The following is a 20,450-nucleotide window of genomic DNA, read 5'->3' as shown; positions in this document are numbered from 1 at the left end:
CGGCGGCTTGTTCCTTTTGTCATGGTGGGCTATATGCAGATGCTGTATTGCGGTCATAAAGAACGGTGAGTTATAGCGTACCTTTTTTCTACCACCTGCTAGTTCTGACCATTTCCATATTGCAATCTTGTCGAAATTGCCCTTTTTTTCATTAAACCGCTACTCCTTCATCCAAATCCTGTATCCCAGCGTTAGATGTTTGGTAGAATTACTGACCATCTTTCCCAAGGTTAATTGACCATTACTGGAATTGAAGCAACAGCTTTAAGAGTCACCTAAGATATTCATATTTTAGTATTCATGTTCCAGCCGTGCCTCTGGTCCCTCTTTCAAAGCATGACGCTACAACCTGTAAAGATCTGTTTTGTTTAAATGAATCATTTATGAAATTAAAGCATTTACTTTAGGAACCTGAGGACGACTTTACACTCAGGTACGGTAGGAAGACAGTTTTATGGCCAAGCGCAATGGTAAGTGTCTCATTCCGGAGCTACTGGGTGACGTTGTAACTTTATCTAACAAGGGCTGTTATAGAGGTGTTTGTGAAGGACGCAATAACGGTCCCGGATCCCCTGTCTGGGGAATTCTGATCTGGAAACGAAAGAAATCCCTTACATTAGGCGTAACTCGATACCATCTCAGTCATGGATTACGCATATTATGCGTACTTCAATTTTGCAACAATTATTCATTGTTTCCACAAATCGATTAAGTTACGGCCACAAATTCAAGAACTACATGACATGGAGATAAAAACTTATCCTATAGTGATAAAAAAGCGAAGTTAATAATTTTGTTTCAATAACTAGAATTCATCCAAGGAGAAATAAGGAACGTATCTCATCATTTTCGACTCTGGTGAATTAAGTTTCTCACACAAGTACCTGCTAATTTCGCGTTCTCGTTTCGTGGTAATTCTCAAACACTGAAGCTAATCTGGAGATAATGAGTGATCGGTATCAATAAACTGACTAACTCATAGAATGGTAAACAAGATTCTATCACGACACATTGTTGCATAACGTTAAGTGGGTTGAATTTTCCAATATAATTTTTCCGTCTTGTTACCTTGAACAGTGTTATTAACAATTTCTGAATCAATGTAAGAAAATTGTCTATACTGTACCAACGTCGTGAGTATAATATATATTTAGGTTATGTCAAATATATCTTTAAATAATTTTTTGCAACTCCTGACCGACAGAGGCATACTCCAGGTCGAGGATTGTATTGAATCCGAGCAAAAACTTGACAGCGTCTTCCAAGAGCTTATTACTCTTGGCATACAAGGCCAAGCCGGCTGGAGTTACCAAGCAAAAAGAACACCACGGCCTCTCATCCTGCCGTTTTTTACATGGTGGTACAAGGTTCGTGTTGTCCTGCGTATGGCCTGCCAGGCTACTGCATCATGAAAATTCTGATTATTTTGACATTAAAAAAATCGGTTTTACTCATCATAAATTTCAAAATACAAAGACATTTCTCATGCATATTTCTCACACTGAACAAACCCGAATTTATTTCGAAATTAAATGATAAAGTCTACGACCAATTACCCTGTGAGTGGTAGCTGTGAGCTTTCTTTGGTTTCAGTATCGTCCTCAGGAATGAAATTCATTAAATAGTCGAGTTGGGGTGAAACTCAAAGAGCTAACCCGGACCAAACCAATACCTATTGACAATTAGCTGGCGGGAATTATTGTTTTAGTTACTTGCCTATTCATGTTTTACTCGGACTCATTCCCAGGACCTTGAGCTGTAAATTCAGTACATGTACCGATTAAAAGAGAAATACATCCGCTTACAAATTAGCCTAAACCGAATTAAATTTCGAAAGCGTGATGAAGGAAATTCCTCTTTTAAAGTGATGACGGCCACAAAGCTGAGACAAACCAGCTGTTATAACTTCACAAAGATCAATCGGCTGTTACCATAACTTTTACACTGCCACAACTTTGCCAGGCATTTAAACACTAAGTAGCTAAAAACGGCATCATTGTCACAAATTCCAAAAACCTATTACTGGCAGGTAGTACTAGTGTTTTTGCGTTTGAATTTAAGTCCCATCTGTTTGGTTATCATATTATGCTACATTAAAAAAAAATGTTCGTAGGTGTTGTTACTCGTTAGTCAATTACGCACCTGAGAATCTGTCAAATTTTATCATCTTATCTGAGCCATCAACTGTTGGCCATTGCTTACAACATGCCTTCAGCGTTATTCGATTTGGTGGGAATGTCCTACTGTGTAACTTGATCCTAAAGAACCAATTATATGTCTTGCTTTTTACAATTAACATGACCTTTAAGAGTTTATCCAACCATGCGTACGTATAAAAAGTTTGTTAAGACAGATTCCGAGTTGGTTATTGGTAGGGTGAAACCATGATGTAGAAGTCCAACATAACCTAATGCACCCCCTTGTGATACACCCTTTTCTGATAGCACCCCATTCTGACTTACTCATTTTTTACACGTCCCCATCAGATATCCACCTCCTAGTGCCCTATTCTGATCAACCCATCCCCCTCTCATACCCATCCTTATCCCCACCTCCTTACCTGCTAATTCCTCTTCCTCTTCCCCTTTACAACCTTTTACTGACCCTTCGACAATACCTACCCGCAATCAAGTTCTAGATCCTTCACTGCCAGAACACGTAGCAATCTGTGAACTCCAGCCACAACTTTTCAGAATTACATATATTTATACTGACAGGTGATCTTTAGGATAAGTGGTGAATGTAAAGACGGTAATAGATAAGAATAATAAGGACTAGGTTCAAGTTTTGCGTGAGATAAGCTTTTGTGATCTTGAGGCTAAGGCGTGTGATGGTGACGATAACACTGAGAGATGCTCCTGCGAGAGGCTTCTTGCATGCACCGAAGGCAAGGTTATGGGAGGGGGGAAAATAATATCCTAACCACGGAGAATGTAATTTTTTTTAAGAGGAATTTCCAATTTATAAACGAGACGTCAAAATCTTTCATGAAGTACTTTTTCATTGTATTTATAATGACCTATTACTGTGTCTTGTTGCTGGTACCGCGAGCATCCCTGTCTCCCTGTAATGGCTAGGGCCATGTGTGTGTGTGTGTGTGTGTGTGTGTGTGTGTGTGTGTGTGTGTGTGTGTGTGTGTGTGTGTGTGTGTGTGTGTGTGTGTGTGTTTACAATCTAAAAAATAACTCTCTTCCCAAGATTGGAAACCTTGGAAAGGGTAGAGTTACACCATTGATTCCTTAAGCCACTTATTTGTTGACTTCAGGTTATAATAAGCAAATAATAAAAAAATAAACCTCAGAAGTGAATTTGTAACATTTAATTACGCCGAGAGCATCTGCCCGGGTGTCACTTAGCCTCCCGGATCGGAGCTTGACCGGGAGACACACCGAAACATATTTATTTAATATAGGTATTTAAATATTTGTTACAGGTATATATAGCAGTAGCAGTATTATATAAATATAAATAACATCTAAATGCATGTATTAAGTTTCAGGGTCTATTTAGTTTCTTATAATTTGCATTTACCACAATATTTGCTTTCCTCTCATCTGTATAGTTTAAACCTTTACTGTTGTGTTGAGTAACTTTACATTTAATTGTTTTTCTCCGAAACTCTAAGCGTGTAGTCACGATTACACTCTCAGTATTATCCGCCAGTTTTCAATATTCTTCGACCAAGACTGAGGATATACTTGTTTCTCGAACTGAACACATCTGTCCTATGGGGCTAGTGCTTGGGCTGCACCTGTCTCCTTTTTACGAGGCATGATACGTGTATATCCGTCTCCTTAATAGACTATCTCCACTAACCCCATCACTACAGCAACGTCACGTTTAATGTCTTATTGGCTCACGCCAGACGACTGAATTCATATTATAGACTACCCCGTACACAAGGAGTTTACAACTCATGTCTTGGAATACTAGTGTCTGTCTTGGCTCACCCCGTATGTGTGACCACTTAGTATCAGGGTGACGGGATGATCATTACAGTACCTGTCATCTATTCATCATTATCGCAGGTGCCCTTACGCATCTTTACACGTAACAGTTGGTTTACCTGTGTCCTTGTATTGCTGGTTTACCCGTGGCCTTGTATTGTTGGTTTACCCGTGGCCTTGTAAGGTCGGTGCAGCGGTCACTGTAGCAATCATCAAAACACCTTAGATGCCTTGTCTGGTGACCAATATCTTATGGTTGATAGCTGGACATGGTCCTCCCATATTAGGAAGGACTGGAGGGAAACAGTGTGAATACAGGCGATGGAATACATGATGGAATCGTTTTGATAATTTAAAGCCATAGCTTCCTGATCTTGAAGGAGAATGAAAGAGGAAGTGAGCGAGACTGATTGAGAAAGCGATTGATAAAGAATATTGATGAATCACACACACACACACATACGCAACTACACACACACACACACACACACACACACACACACATACTACACACACACACACACACACACACACACACACACGTCAACTAAGCAGACGTAACAAGAGACTCGTAAAGTGGGGAATGACAATCGTCGTCTGTCAGCTTGTTGTCTCTATTAATCATTTTGCAACATGTATAGTCTAACCAGCTATCTGAATTTCGCTGTTTAGTTTCTCAAACTTACATCCGTTTTGGACTACTTGATTTAAACAGAAAATTAAGTTTGGTGACCATTCCAACGAGAAAGAAGTGATGTAGATTCATTTGATACTCTTTTTTAGTTACTAGATGTAATGGTAAGTCTTTGGTCGTGTTGATCGTGGTGGTGTTCATAATTATCTCTGATTTCTTAGTCGTTTTCTTTTCTGTCTCGTATTGTGATTGTTTGTTATGTTGTTTATTAGATTCTTTGGTTCCTAGTTTTCATAACAGCATTAAATTGGTTATCTATTTTATAATTGTGGTGTGGACCATTTCTCCGTCGTCATCATCGAACTGCAGATTACAGGTCTTGGCGTCCCTCAAGGCGACAATCAGCGTGTCGTCGACCAAGACGATGTACTCAAATATTAGACTCAATACCTGTGGTTACTGGCGGTCTCCTCATCACAAGTGCAAACACATTATTCCGTCTTAGTGATGATGATAATTTTCTTCTCTTTCAGTACTGTATCATCATAACAGAAACAGGGCCACTTACCCTCATAAATTAGTCTTATATTTATTTATCTTATTGTGGTTGAAACGCCTGTCTGTGTTGATACTTTTCCAAGTGACCACAGTCGATTTGCCAATGATAGCTGTCTAGACTCCAGCTTGTCAAGAGTCAGTTGAGCTTAATCGTCCTGCCATTTGGGAGAGGATGGTATCACGACTGAGAGGAACACCGATTAGTATGACCATGGTCTCTAAATAAACTAGGTTAGGCCAGAAACCCGAATACGCTCATTTTGCACTAGAAGTCATGCAAGCCACACGCTCCCTAGTTACAGATTATAGATTCCGCTACTTATTTGTGCCTCTGTAGCACTCTCTCATGATTGACTCTGCTCACGACTAAATTCACTCAGCAACCAGGAGCCTCATTCTCTTACTGTATCTCGCAGACACGAATCAACAAATGGACCCTCTTAAAGCGCATAGGATCTCAGAAGGCAAATTCTTTCTTAGAAACACAAAGAGAAAAAGGTTTGTTGATTCCGGGCAAATTGCTATGGAACTTCAGCGGGTGATCTGTATTATAATCCCATTATATGAGGCTTGTATTGTAGAGTTCCAGTAGAAGAACCTTGTGGAATTTCAACTGGTGGACCAGGTGGGACTCAGGCAAATGTATCATGTTTGAACCCCTAAGAAGGTGTGGATCTTATGCAACCCAACAGAGGGACCTTGTGGAACCTATTAGGTATAGTTTTTGAAGCCTCTGCTGATGGTATAGAACACCGGCAGATAGGTCTTTATGGAGCCCCAGCAACCCGGCACGTACAGCCTGTGAACCACATCATAAACAACACCATGGACCACGCCAGTAACACACCATGGACCACACCAGTAACACACCATGGACCACACCAGTAGCAACACCATGGACCACGTTGCACCACCATACTGCATCACGTCACATATACTGCCGCTGGGACACCTCCATTATCTTTTACGTTAATTACCAAAAGCTTCAACTTCTCCTACGCTAATTAGATATATTTCATGGTTATCAACCTTGGGCAGACTACATCTATGGTGAAGGGCGGTAGCTGGTGTTAGCCTCAGGTAAGCCCTTATTAAGATTGATATCACCAAACAAATGAATTTAATCATAGCCATTGTATAGGGGTTTTCGGGACCACTTTTCCAGACCGTTAATTGAATTTGTAGATTAATTGTCCCTTTAACTACACTGGCTCCATCATTATTTGACAATTTGGAACAACGCAATTAATCCAGAGAATAGAATTAAAGTACTTCATAGGACTACATGTTTCCACGCTGATGAAGTATTTGTTATGATTGCATATAATGATTGTGTGTTTAAAGTGCTCTGATTCCTACCACAGAGGCAACCAGCTGTCAAGATGTCAGCAAAACTGGGAATTTCAGATGAGAGTTTAAGATAATGAATGTAGTTTCTAATTCCACCATAAGATGATAATGTGTGCTGTATCCCAGTTGGTGTTAGAGCAAGTGGATAAATTAATTAAAGGATTTCGTTTCGGTTATAAATTCGGATGAACTTGTAGATTTGGCTCACAACACTGCCTCCACTCATACATCTAAACAACGAAATCATTAGGAAGTATTGAACGCTGTTTACATAAAATAAATAATCGGAATTCTATGGGGTTAAACCGGTCACATTAGTAGTTATATTATTGTAATAAATAAAGTTTGCTTGTCATAATTACGTAGAAGTCAAAGAACAGACTTAAGGTTGGCACGAAGTAGTGTTTGTGTGATTGAGTATACTGGGTCTAACTCCCGCGTGTGTAGCGAGTGTAGCGCCTGACAGCTATAGACGACAAAGTACACATTTTCACGATACCTGGTGATCTTCACACACACCTTGAACAAAAAAAAAGTTGTGTCTCTTGATAGGAAACTTTTTACACACTGGAAACCACAACCTAGTTTACTCAAAAGTATTTACAAAAAGTAGTTTCACAGATGGTAGACCACGTTTCTGGCTGTAGTAGACGGGCCACAGTCTTACTGGTTCTTCATTCGGCTCCATAAATCAACCAATAGTTACTACATTATAATTCTATTCACTTCTTTGTTTCGGAGCATAACATAAACTTATTAATGAATAAATAAATAATTAATCAGAGAATTTATCTCCGGTAAATATGTAATCGTTGTCAACGTTGTCTATAAGAACTAACTGAAACGATAAACCATCACCCTAGCGTGACAGCGATAATTAGAAACTGGAGAAGCCAAATTATACCTCAGGACAAGCAGAAGGCACGACAAGACTTGGCAAACGGTGAGGGCTGGTAGCGCTCTCCTCCCTGGCAGCGGTCAGTAGTGCACCATCTGCGTTTTCTTGTTAACCTTGCAGTCTTATTTAGGATATTGTTTGTCTGTGATGCTTGTTTTTGTAGTTCACACGTAGCATCATATATGGCGTGCGCTTTAACAATATCCGACTTATTTAGTCTTAAAATGCAACGAATAGTTTTGTGATACATATATAATTTTGTTTTTTTATTGGAAAAAGTGTGTGAGTGTGTGTGTGTGTTATTTAAAGTTAACTATTTCCTTCCTACAACACATCCTTCGCTTTCTTCTCAAAACTTTACTTAAATTGGGTTGGGTTAGGTTTGTTAATTTATTACCACTGTTAACCTTTTATAGTATGTACTGTAGTTAGCAATACGATCTACTCCATAGAAAGATAAGTTGAAAGTTTCGATAATATGAAATGTATGGAAATTATCGCTAAGTCGAAATCATGCCCAAAACACATGATTTCATATATGAATTCTAACGATGATAAAATAAGAGAGATGTAAACAGCGAAGAATATTAATGCAATGATTATCCATATAGACAAAGCAGAAGATATATTTTCCTGCGACTCAATGATGTCGTGATTGATATGATTACATTGTGTGCATCATCATGAATTATTCATATATGTAAATGATCTTTCGTGACCCACAAGCTTCTGCGTTTGGACACACACACACACACACAGAGGGAGGACATAGTATTTCCTTTACTCAACTTTATAAGCTATAATGTATTGTTTCTCTGGTTATTGTCACGATGTATGAGACTATTTCGCTAACAAATAAAATCAATAAAGGAAGAAGTAAGAGCCAAGTGAGGTATAAAACAGGAGGTTGGATCCAGTAGCTCAACGGGAAAATGCTAACATCTCCCTCCCTGTTGGTTGACTCACGGATAACCCTCAATCATTAATATGTCATCAATCATTTCTTCTTCAACTTGCTGACAGACTGGATTTCTCTTATTCACTTATACTTTGGCTACATCCTCCCAGAAAGTTATAAAAATTGTTGCCTACTGAACAACTTAATGGTATTCTCGATCTTCCAAAGGCGGGCGTATCCTTGTGGGGACAATTGTTGGTTTAGGGAAGATGATGATAATGTCTATGGGAGGTACCTTGCCCCAAATCACTGGTATGGGAACCTCACACGGTTGATTTTCCACGCGAGAGGTTAGAAGGGACGATGGTTACTCAATGTAAAGTCCCCCAGAACCTCTCCTTATTACACACGTAATCACACCTCACACACGTACGTCGACCTGCCCTTGGTATCGTCATTTAGGGCCGTTCCCCCCCCCCCCTCTCTCTCTCTCTCTCATCCTGTTGACATGTCTCACTTGAATATCTACTTCGCGAGTGCGGATAGAGAATAGGGATGTCGTCCGTCTGTTCAGATGTTATCGTTACCTCTGAATGCGACACTCACACCACACCTCGCTATGGCTAGTGAGCTATCTGAGAGGTAGCTGACGGCAGCAGCGAATGCATTAGCCATTCCATTAAAGTCTTTTCTTATCCTCCAAGAAGGGATCTTAACAGAGGATTAATCTACTTTCATTGTGATGGTTCAGGCCTATTGTGATAATTGAATTTCAACGATCAGATCCTTTGATAGTTTGGAGAAAAAATCACAATAGTGCAACATAGTTCATAAGCGTTTTTTGCTACTTATTGTTAATGTAATAGATAATGTGGACTAAATGTGGATAATGTGGTCTTACTGAAGCACTAGTCACGAGTTTATCTTGGGCATACACCTTATAACAATTACTGTGTTGGCCAGCATATGTCGGTAACTATAATCTGTTAAGTATGTAAAACAAATTAGAGTATTCCCAGTATGTGTGTACACAATATCCAGTATTGTATTTCATGTAAGATTCTTTTGAAATTACATCTCTTTTAACAGTCGTCCAGTCATCACTACAGTATATACAGTACTATCTTAATTTTTTTTCTTATTCCAGGACACATAATTCAGTTATTGAAAACACTCTAGAATGATGAAGCTCTCTTGATTTTTAAAATGTTGATGACTAACCTTTGTTGTTGTTGAGCAGTAATCCATTAAAATATCAACACAAACCCATCAATAAATAATTGGCGACAAACACAATAGCCTGTTAAAAACCCTAATTTCAACACCTCCTTCACACACCCATATATTGTCGGAGCCAACATACCAGATAATTGCCTTCGTGCTCGGTAAAGTCATTTACTCAGTGCCTGAAGGTTAGGAGGGGATGTTACTGTGTAGCTTCTCATCTGTCTGTCTGACCATCACGCATCCTTCCGTTCGTCACGCACTGTTCTCAGCTCGTAAACCTACACTGAAAATCCCACCAAATAATGTGGGAGTAATTTGATATGAATAACAGGGCTTTTATCCTTCAAAGTCAGAATAGTTTAGCTTTCCTGTAACATTGATTTTTAAGTATTGTGTAACCTGTAATGTTGATGATTTTTTTAAATAAGAACCCTATTCATTTATTTGCCTAAAGTAAAAAGTTCGGTACAGTTACAAAGGACACCCGAGTCACGAAGTGGCTGAAACTACTGTAGACCCAGCGGGAGGAAGCTGACCGCCTTAAGGTATACACGCCCTCCAGTCCTTGCCATCACTGGAACGTCAAGCATAACTAACTAGATTGACTCGGTGTGGAAGATCACCTCTTTTCTACTCATAATTATTTATCTCACTCTCGTTTCATTTTTTGACCATATGAAAATTTCCAGTTAGGTTAGGTTAGGTCATACCTGCGCTAGATCAGGTACCTAACCTCTATTCCTTCACTTGATCATAACATAAGCACTTATAGTTAACAGCGGACTTCACTGCTCACTAGATGGACTTCCACTGCACCGTACAAGTTAATCATGACACACAATTCAGCAGCCTTTATAGTTAATATGCGCTACACCTTGAGCTCTAATTCCACTACGCTCTTTAAGGGGTAAAATACAGTTTGCTAGATCACCTGCTCGTATAAAGCCTGACCGTCCTCATACTATGCTTTCAGAAAACCTTATTTATATTAATACCATTCAAGAATTATCACACAAAGCGACTAATTGCGATACTTGAAGACTAAGACCTGACAATATTAATACACGCATGGATATAATAAAAACAAAATTACATACATTGATGATTAGGTTAGAACACATACAAAAATCAATACGTACATCTGTGTTCTTTCCTTCTAATCGGCTCCTCATGTACTATCATTATTGTTTTATCAAAAGCCAGCAACAAGTAAATGGATCAAAAGGAGTACATGGAATTTCATTCTGGACACCCCTTCCAAGAAAACAACAACATAAATGTTTCGGATATCGAGGAGACTAAAAAGTTTAAAAAGATTGGCATTTAAACACTTTATCATTAACCCTTTCATTAAGGGGACACCACTTTTAATAATTTATTTGGCTAGCCCCAGACGATTTTATTCAGCAGAGTGGACCCCGTACACAAATGATTAGTAGACTATCTCCCATAAAGTCTTCCATGATAGCATATCGAAATACCGACACGTAAACAAAACGTGAACCAAATTATCACTCTTAGTGGCTTAGATGACGAAAACGAACTCGTTACTCTCATAACCACTGATGAAGTCAAGACCTTCCTGATGAGATTTCGTAGAGCCTCAGTCACCTGACACAAAGGTCGTGACTTGCGTCATTTCTGGACTCTGTTATGACCGCTCTCGGCCACTTAAACAATGACTGCATCGCCTTTGGCGAGAACAAATTTAACTACCCCCAAAATTATAGCCCTGTAAGCTTTCCTGGGACTGTGGGAGAGCTTTTGAAAAAACTCCTTAACTTTAAAACTCAGACGACGCTTAAGTGAAAATATTAAATAACAACTATTTGCTTCAGACTCCATCAATGTACTCGAAACAAACAAAACTATTTCCAGTTATTCTCGCACTAACCAACACTTAATTTTTACAACTCCAAAATACTATGTTTTTCTTTTGGCAACAAGAAACAAAATTTTTTAACAAACTCGCTCTCAGATGACATTCATTTTATGCTGAAGTTTCTCAAGTATGCTCTCATACTGAGCACAGTATATAGTAATAACCTCCCCAGGCCCAGATAGAATGACTAATTAACATAACTGTGAAACGATGTGACTTAGATCTTTGAAGCACCTAACATATGATGCTGAGTCCTGTACAGCGAAACAGTAAATTGAACTTGCATTGTCATTAATTGAAGTGATGCATTCAAGCAAATTACGAAGATTATTATTATTATTTTTTTTTAAGAAGTTTCTTTTGCTCAATCTCCCTAAACCTCATCTCACACCCACACTATTGGGTCAAACAGTGACATCCGTCCAAATATACAAATCCAGACAAGAACTAAAGCGATAATCGTCAGTGGTGTGGTCACTGGATATATCGATGGCAGACAGATCAACCTCTCTAGTTCCAGAGCTAATAAGACCTTCGTTCGTGTATGTCCCCATAAGCACTCACCCCAAAACTAAGACAAACGTTCTTAATAGTGAAACATCAGACTTAATTTTTTTTTATCTATAGCACACACTGCCAGGCCTTCACTTCCTGCGAGACTCTTGTGTGAGCCACCAAACTTGTCTCCCATAAATTAAGGTAAACAGGAAATACAGTACCTGGAATGGCAGAGGTTGAGGGAACACTGACATACCTGGATTTATTACCTGAACGCCCTGGACTTAATGTTTGTTCCTCACATCACTAAGTAATTTAATATAACAAATCATTTTATGTGAACTAAAGTTATTTTGTTTTGATCTTTCCAATGTTTTTTTTTAAATTTGTGTGAAATTCACATAAACAAGACTTTTATCTCATACTCTGATCAGCGTCAAACTCTTTTTGATTGTTGATTCACAGTAACGCATAATACTACAAGGAAGAACATCAGTATGAAACTTTGTCCCCTATTAGTAGTGTACCAGAGGATATTCTTTTAAAATCTTGCCTCCTCGCTCAGGTGGCAACTTTATTATTTTTTTTTTCGTTCCTGCATTATAACGAGTCACTGCCAATTAGTAATGCACACTTATAATTTGGTTGTGTTTGTTAACTGGTTCACTGTTTAATAAACATGAAAATATTTATATGTTACTGTAACAGACAACAAAGAGATTCTTGGGGTATTGCCAGCGCCATATTAGGCTGGCCTTCCGCGAGTGCTGGACAGTGAAATGTTTACCGCCCCTCAGACCATCCTGGACCAGCTTGTGTATGACTTGATTCAAGGGTTCTAAACATCCTGGCCTCTCGGGAGATCGAGATATATCAGTTTCAGTGGAAGAAAACCTGTCATTTTTTTTGTTTTTGTTAAGCGATCTCTTCCATTATAAGTGAATCAAGATGTGAATCTCCCAGTTGCCAGTTCCTTCCAGTGAATTTTCTTCCTCACTGTTGATATTCTGCAACACAAGACGATCGATATTTGTATTAGGATGCAGAACCATTAATTATAAAACCAAGCAATAATATTAATCTGTTAAAAATCTTAATAGCTATGTGATTTTAATGTAGTCTCGATATATATGAAAAAATAAATATATAGATAATTAATTGATATTGCAAGGGTGCTGTGGCCAAATACATACAGAGCTCGTCAGTTGTGCAAATGGTCGTTAATTTATAGTTGAGGCTGTGAAGGTGGTGGGGTAGTGCAGGTCACGTTGCCTCCTTGGGTAGTACAGTATAACGTGCTTTGTATCCACACTGTCCTTTACGGGCAGTCATATCACTCAGGGTTTTGGTTTGCATATAATGTTTCGAACTTTGTAAAATATAGTAGGTAAAGGAATTTAATGTTACCTCAAACTTACGTTATAAATCATGACCCTGACAGTAATGTGACAACAGTGTGAGAGTGCCGGGTGTAAAGGCCAGGGAGGGAAGGTCAAGCTACCCGGTGCACTGTACTATCTCGTTATGATCATAGAAGAAACGTTACAGTTACGAGTTGTAGTTGATGAAATAAAATTTCGGCAAGAAGTGGAATGTCATCAGCAGTGTTGCAGCATCTAAGGCACTTAATTGTTGGTTCTTGAAGCTCCTGCAACATGTGCTGTGTTTATTGTCTCCTGGCACACACACACACACACACACACACACACACACACACACACACACACACACACGAGAGATCAATGTATACAGTTTTGTAAGGGGTGGGTTTAACAATACCATCGCTGCATTATCATCTGAAGTTTTTGTCATAAAACACGAACAGAAAAAGTGTCATGCGAGATACGAAGTTGTGTTGCTCGTTTTGACTGTCTTGACTAATTTACCTGTAGCTGTTTATAATATGTATAGTGTAAATCATTTGTATTCATGAAATGGGTCTATTGACGTTTAGTTATGGGTTAATAAACGTACTGTATTGTAACCATGTTGACTTATAACTGCTGCTAAGTAACCGTAGATGATTGGAATCTATAACTTACAACTACTGATAAATGTCTCCCTACCGACTTGTAGCGCCGATAGGTAAATGTTTACGACTGTAGTTATTGACTCGTACAGTAGAGGCTGATAAGTGTACACGATGGTTGAGAAGGCCAACACATGTTGATTTCACTGCTTCTTCTGTTCAGTTGATCGTTGTGTCAATGAGTTTCATTCGCGGTTCGAATTTCATCCCCTGTTGTAACGTTATGTTATGTTCAGTTATGTGATCTATTCTTTTCTAGAGAAATAACACCCGATATTTAGTTAAAAGGTTGACAGTTTTAGATAACATTGTTTTGGGATACCACATTACCACAATGCATTACTATGATTCAATTTAATATAATTCAATCTCTGCCATATATAAACGAATAACCACAGATAATCTTGCCACTTAAGGTGTAGCTGAAGTGAAAAATACAAAGTAAAGAAGAAAAAAATATTGTAGCTGGAATTTAAAAAAAAATACTTTGAATGTGTTTTATTTATAAACACAAAGCGTGACGTATAAGATATGAGATTGACTTCTTGCATTCGACTTGTGCTCTGGGATTGAAGAGTTTACATACTTTCTTTCACCAAGAAGCACTTCAGAAGCTCCAGCTTCACTTAAACTGGTCACGATGCAACAACGTATCTGTGAATTCATAATATAACTCACAGCTCCCACTGACCGATGAGCACCCTTGATGAACTTTATTATATACGAATTACATTATACTCGATGTATGCCTGTATATTACGGGGTCATATTTAATACAGTCGACTACCAAATAAGCTGGTCAGTATAGCTTACCCCTGTAATTGGTCGCTGGACAGATAGCAGACTTCCTTATTAGCGTAATAACCGGTCATCTTTCTCTGGCAGACCTGCGGGGCCACCTGAACCCTCCCACTGCGGAGGGGGAGATCTCGTGTCATCTCTGCTGTTGGTAGTTTGGGGATATGATACATCTTTGTGTGTGGGGGAGGGGGGGGGGTTCTGTATCGATGTCTAATCTTTGTTTACCTTGGGTGCCTCGGGAATCTTATGTATATTTATGTATATTTGATCATAATTAATTCATTCATAAGGTGCTCTATTTGGCGATGCATTCTGCTGTGTTTCTGAATTAATATGACCTCTGTTGGACTCCTTTGGTATGCTTATTTAAACCTTCAACCAGGTCAACAGGGAAGCCTTCTAGTAGACCCTTAGTCTTGCCTGCCCACCTAAGTTCACTGTCATTATGAGGCACCTCCACGATGGCATGAGCGGCAGTGTCCTATACAATGGCACTCAGTTGGAGTTCATCCCCATCCAATCCGTAATGTGTACTGGCACCAACTCTCTCTTCCATTTTCTTGGGTGCCTTCCTTACCCATGCCAGTGTCGGATGAAGGGACTTCTCAACATCAGACGACTCCAGTTAAGGACAAAGGTATCGGCTGCTTCCACTAATTAAGTTCAGTTTACAGATGGCCTCACCCTCATTGCTCACACTGAACGCGACTTACAGGAAATCCTAAACACTTACGGAAACTCGTATACATATTTCGGCCTTGAGGTGAACGTACGCAAGTCACAGATTCTGAAGTTGCCCAATAAAAGACTAAGTAAACCCATTACACAAGCAGTGGGGTTCTCAGCGGGTCGCCAGCCTAGACAATAAGCAGAGTGTTGCGTAACTTCCCCACTCTGGGCCAGGAGACGGCGTGCCTTTATATTGTAATGGCAACAACTTTTTGCCACTGTTTACCAACGCACAATAAATTAAGGAATGACATTTAAATTCTCGTGCTTCATTATTTAAGATGATTTATAGACCACAATATCTTTTTATTTTTGGTTAATGATGAGGCAAAAAACTAGAGCTAGCATGCACCTACGATGCAACATCCGGCTTCTTTGGATATCTGAGTTCTGTGTTATATTGTTGTTGTTTTCCCTTTGGTGAGAGAATTTGGACTATGATTATTATCGCCCCTAAAACTGTTTTCTCCAGCCTTCTGAATATATAAATCGTCTGCCTGAGTATTGTATCGAGGCTCCGACAGTACCACGAGCATTGAGTAAATAAATCTGGTGACTAATAAGATAAAAGGTGCGATGTGTCCGGCCTGGCTGAGTGAAGCTCTATTAATCACCGAGCAAGTAGCAATTATGGGAACAGATGAGCTATCGAGCTACATGAATAAGATACTCCCGAGTTATTTACCTAAATTTAAGAGACAAGTTGGCGGATTCAGGTGCCTCAGCCTTCACTAGTGTTTTGTAGTTGTACTTTGAATATAGTTCACAGGGGATGTTGGAAAAAGTTGTACCTCTACTCACTCTACTCTTGTTTTGCTTGTATTTTATTTATTTTAATTTTCTCTTATTTATATTTTACTTTCTTGAATATTTATTAATTTTGAGTCCACGTTTATAAATTGACACGACGTATTTTAAAACATCACCAATTTGGGGTAAGAAATGTGCCAGGTTTTGATATACTACTTGATGTGATATTATTACGACCAGTATAGAAAAAAATTAAGACAAATGATCAAGTAACAGCTGCAAGTTAATGATATTCTATAATTGTAATGGTTATGGTGGGGGTCAGTGGCAGTCCCCGCCGGCCTGTGTAATCACTTCTGAGGAGTCACACAGTCACTCTACAGATTAAACTTGACATTAATCGTGCAGAGATGCCGAAATTAATGCTCGGGAATCCATTGAAAAATCTAAAACTTCACAAAATACGAAAAATTAAAGCAGGATGTCCATATGAGACACTTCTGAGAAACGTCATATTGCGTTCCCATTTTCAGTTTGAAGCAAATCAGGCAAATAATTTAGAAGATAATTTCTAGGTCACACGGACGTACAGATTACTCGTTGAGGGATAATTTGGATACAACACTTTGATAAGCCTTCAGTTCACAAGGAGGCAGCATGGTTGGCACTTTACTCGATCCCTTTCACTTCCCAAACTGTTAAACTTAGGTGCCCATTTACATCTCTGGTAGTGTTCCAAAATTGAACCCTTAGGACAGAAGGCGAACACTGTACCCATTAGGCCGCCACATACCTAACGTAAAGTTACTAAAAAAAAAGTAAATTTGTTTGAGGGACAGAAAAGGAAGGTGTTAGAGCCAGTGGAGGACCCCCATACATGAAGGGAGGGAGAGATGTGCTGAGGTGAGGCTGGGGAGGGAGAGATGTGCTGAAGTGAGCCTGGGGAGGGGGGATGTGCTGAGGTGAGAGCTGGGAGGGATGAATGTGTTGAGGAGAGGCTGGGGAGGGGGGATGTGCTGGGGAACATGTACCTACTCGGCCTCGACAGGTGAGGATATTATCATCAAGGCTGCAGGAGAGAGACGGCGTCACCCAGGTGGAGGAGAGCCACTTGTTGTGCAACTCATCATCACCTCCCAAGGCCTGCCCTGACCACTGTTGGCAGAGGCTATTGGTAAAGGCTTTGGCTGTGTTGGCAGAGGCTTTGGCTTTGTTGGCAAAGGCTGTGGCTGTGTTGGCAGAGGCTTTGGCTGTGTTAGCAGAGGCTGTGGTTGTTGGCAGATGAAATAACTGGGTTAAGAGATCAAGTGGCTGTGTTGAAAGATAAAGTGATGCCGTAATACTGATCCAAGACACTTGTGAACAGGAAGTAACTCTGAGATTCGCCGATGTGAAGATCATCTTAAGGAACTCTGTTACTAGAAGCTCTCGGTAGGCCAGATAAAAATAACAATAATGATTAGAATGTACGAAAAACGGCAGAATAGATCAATTTACTAAAATTTTATGTAAAGATATATTTAATGTTAACACGTTATACAGTATGGTATAAATTACCGCTTCCCTACAAGTAGTTTGTGGGGAACACAGTACAATACAACTTAGAGGAAATAGGTCAATAATACTCTCACTTATGACAGAATTAAACTCGGGTGAATATTTTCTACTTATGCTGCACCTAAGCCTTTCTGGATATTTACTATTAATGCTGAACCTATGCCGGAAAGTCTCTATATATGCATGAATAGACTTGAAAGTTTTGTCTTCAGCTGACGTGCTCTCACTTACCAACCATAAACACGATGCACAACTTCACATATGGATTAAGATACACTATTACAATCTAAGGTCTGTACTGGTGCGATGTCTATAAAGTACATACAAACGTGTTGGGTCAGACGGCTATATTGTCTTGCTTACGTTCTGTGATTTGTAAACGAGGCCATGGGTTTGTCCTTGAAGTAAGCCAGTGATAAACGAGGCCAAGGGTTTGTCCTTGAAGTAAGCCAGTGATAAACGAGGCCATGGGTTTGTTCTTGAAGTAAGCCAGTGATAAACGAGGCCATGGGTTTGTCCTTGAAGTAAGCCAGTGATAAACGAGGCCAAGGGTTTGTCCTTGAAGTAAGCCAGTGATAAACGAGGCCATGGGTTTGTCCTTGAAGTAAGCCAGTGATAAACAAGGCCATGGGTCTTTTTCTTGAAGTAAGCCAGTGATACCCTGAGTCGCTGCCAGGCACTGCATTCCTCAGTACTACATGAATTTATTACTTTTTTGTCCAGGACCACAACACAACTCTCCTTCTCAGACCCCATAAATTATTGCCCTACTGTTTGTGTTTTGCTTAACAACTTAATAACTGACAATTCGAGAGACGGTTTGAAGAGCCATGAAAAAATAAATTGTTAGTTGGACATTGCTAAGATAAAAAAAATGTTTGGGTTTATTCGTTACTATGATACGAACATAAACGCAAAGAGTATATCAGTTGCCCAGTTAATTACCTTATACTTGTCAATGTTTCTTTTGTTTCTCAGTCTCTTAGTGTTCGTACTCCTACATTAAAGAAATCACAGGACGTCTAAAGGGAGCTGCCGTTTTTTTAACACAATTTAGCATCTTACACGGCGGAATATTATATGGAGGATTAGCTAAAATGTCCGGTGCTTCAGCTTTAACAGTCGACGTGTGGTGAGGAGGTGGTGGTGAGGAGGTGATGGTGGTGGTGAGGGGTTGGGGAGGGTTTTGTATATTCCTAGCAATTATCGAGTACATTTTGCGAATACAATTTGGGCGATTTGACGATGTGATTAAAACTAACTAATATATCAGATGGTGAGGAAAAAAATATACTTTAGTCCGTAATGATCCTTAAAATAACTGAACTTAAGAGGAAATTTTAGAAACATGTCTTGAGAACTTTGGTAAAATTTAAGAGATCGTTTAAAAGTATACCGAAAGGAGATCTGTGAAGGAGAGGCGTCAAGCATAATATAATATCTTGCGTAAATTTATAAAAAAAATTATTCCCTCTCTCAGATAATATATACTAATGTCGGAATGTTTGTTGCTTTGATCTATTGTGAATGTTGATTATAAATTATATACTAAGATTACACAGGGTGAAAAGAACTACAGTGACGACATTATTGAATACGTTTTAATTTCCTTCCACATAGTATGGGGTTAAAACCATCACAAAATTCATGGGTTCTGGCAGTGGCTTTGATGGTGATTAGATATATGCGGTGGTGCTCCCCTAACTACCAACACGTGGTAGTCAGGTAGTCGCAGAAGCAGACTTTAGGTGGTGTGTTTTGGCTTCCCGGCAAAATTATACCTTGGGGGCTGGTAGGCGCGTCACAGCGGCCCCGTACACACCAAGGTTAGAAACAATAGGAAACGTACAAAGAAATGGTGCACTAGTATAACATTTACTCCGGAGTGTCCAGAAGAAACGCCCATTACGGTTAATGTCAAGGTGGGAGATGGATGAAGGCCTCTAGTGCAAGGGATCTGCTGGCAAATAAACATCCAGACTCGGGTACTTGTATGAAGAAATGGGCGTTCAAGGAGAGAAAAACATTTGATGCACCAACAACGATCAACTCTTAAAGCCTTGTTTCTCCCAGTCTTACCTTGAGGCAGTTCCCAGGAGCCCCAACGCAACTCTTATACTTCACCTGTTATGGACGATAAGGAACAGCTTTAATCCTGATATACGGGACAAGTGGACAAGCAACACTGTGATGGCTCTGACGCGAAGGAATATTTCAGAGCCTTATGAAGCATATAAAGTAGATGAATGTAGATAATAATAATCAATTTACGACACAAAACTGTAGAGCGGCGGTGTTTAAGCAGACACAAAGGACGCCCAGGTAGCGATGAGGCCGCCGGCGTCAGAAAAACGTGCTCTTTTTCCGGCGGTACTCATCGTCATGATGACGCTTTGCTCTCATTATGAATGCTGACGACTTCTGCAAATTCCCGGGTAGACTCCTGCTTAGCCTATTTACTTTTTTCGCCATCCCAATTACCTAATTATCTTACCATTACGCTGAACACTACCAATTGGGGGATTGATAGGTTAGAAGCATAACCAGCGTGAGCGACACGGCTCGCCCGTGCCCGCAGCGTGGCCGCCACCTCCTGACCTTGCCAACCTCAAATCAGAACTGGGCTGAGGTTACCACAGATTACATAGCGGGGAGATAATTATCTAAGGCACTTTTATTGTTGTGGCAGCCG

Source organism: Homarus americanus, unplaced genomic scaffold, assembly GCF_018991925.1.
Source record: "Homarus americanus isolate GMGI-L3 unplaced genomic scaffold, GMGI_Hamer_2.0 scaffold47177, whole genome shotgun sequence".
NCBI lineage: Eukaryota > Metazoa > Arthropoda > Malacostraca > Decapoda > Nephropidae > Homarus > Homarus americanus.
This window is presented reverse-complemented; position numbering follows the sequence as displayed.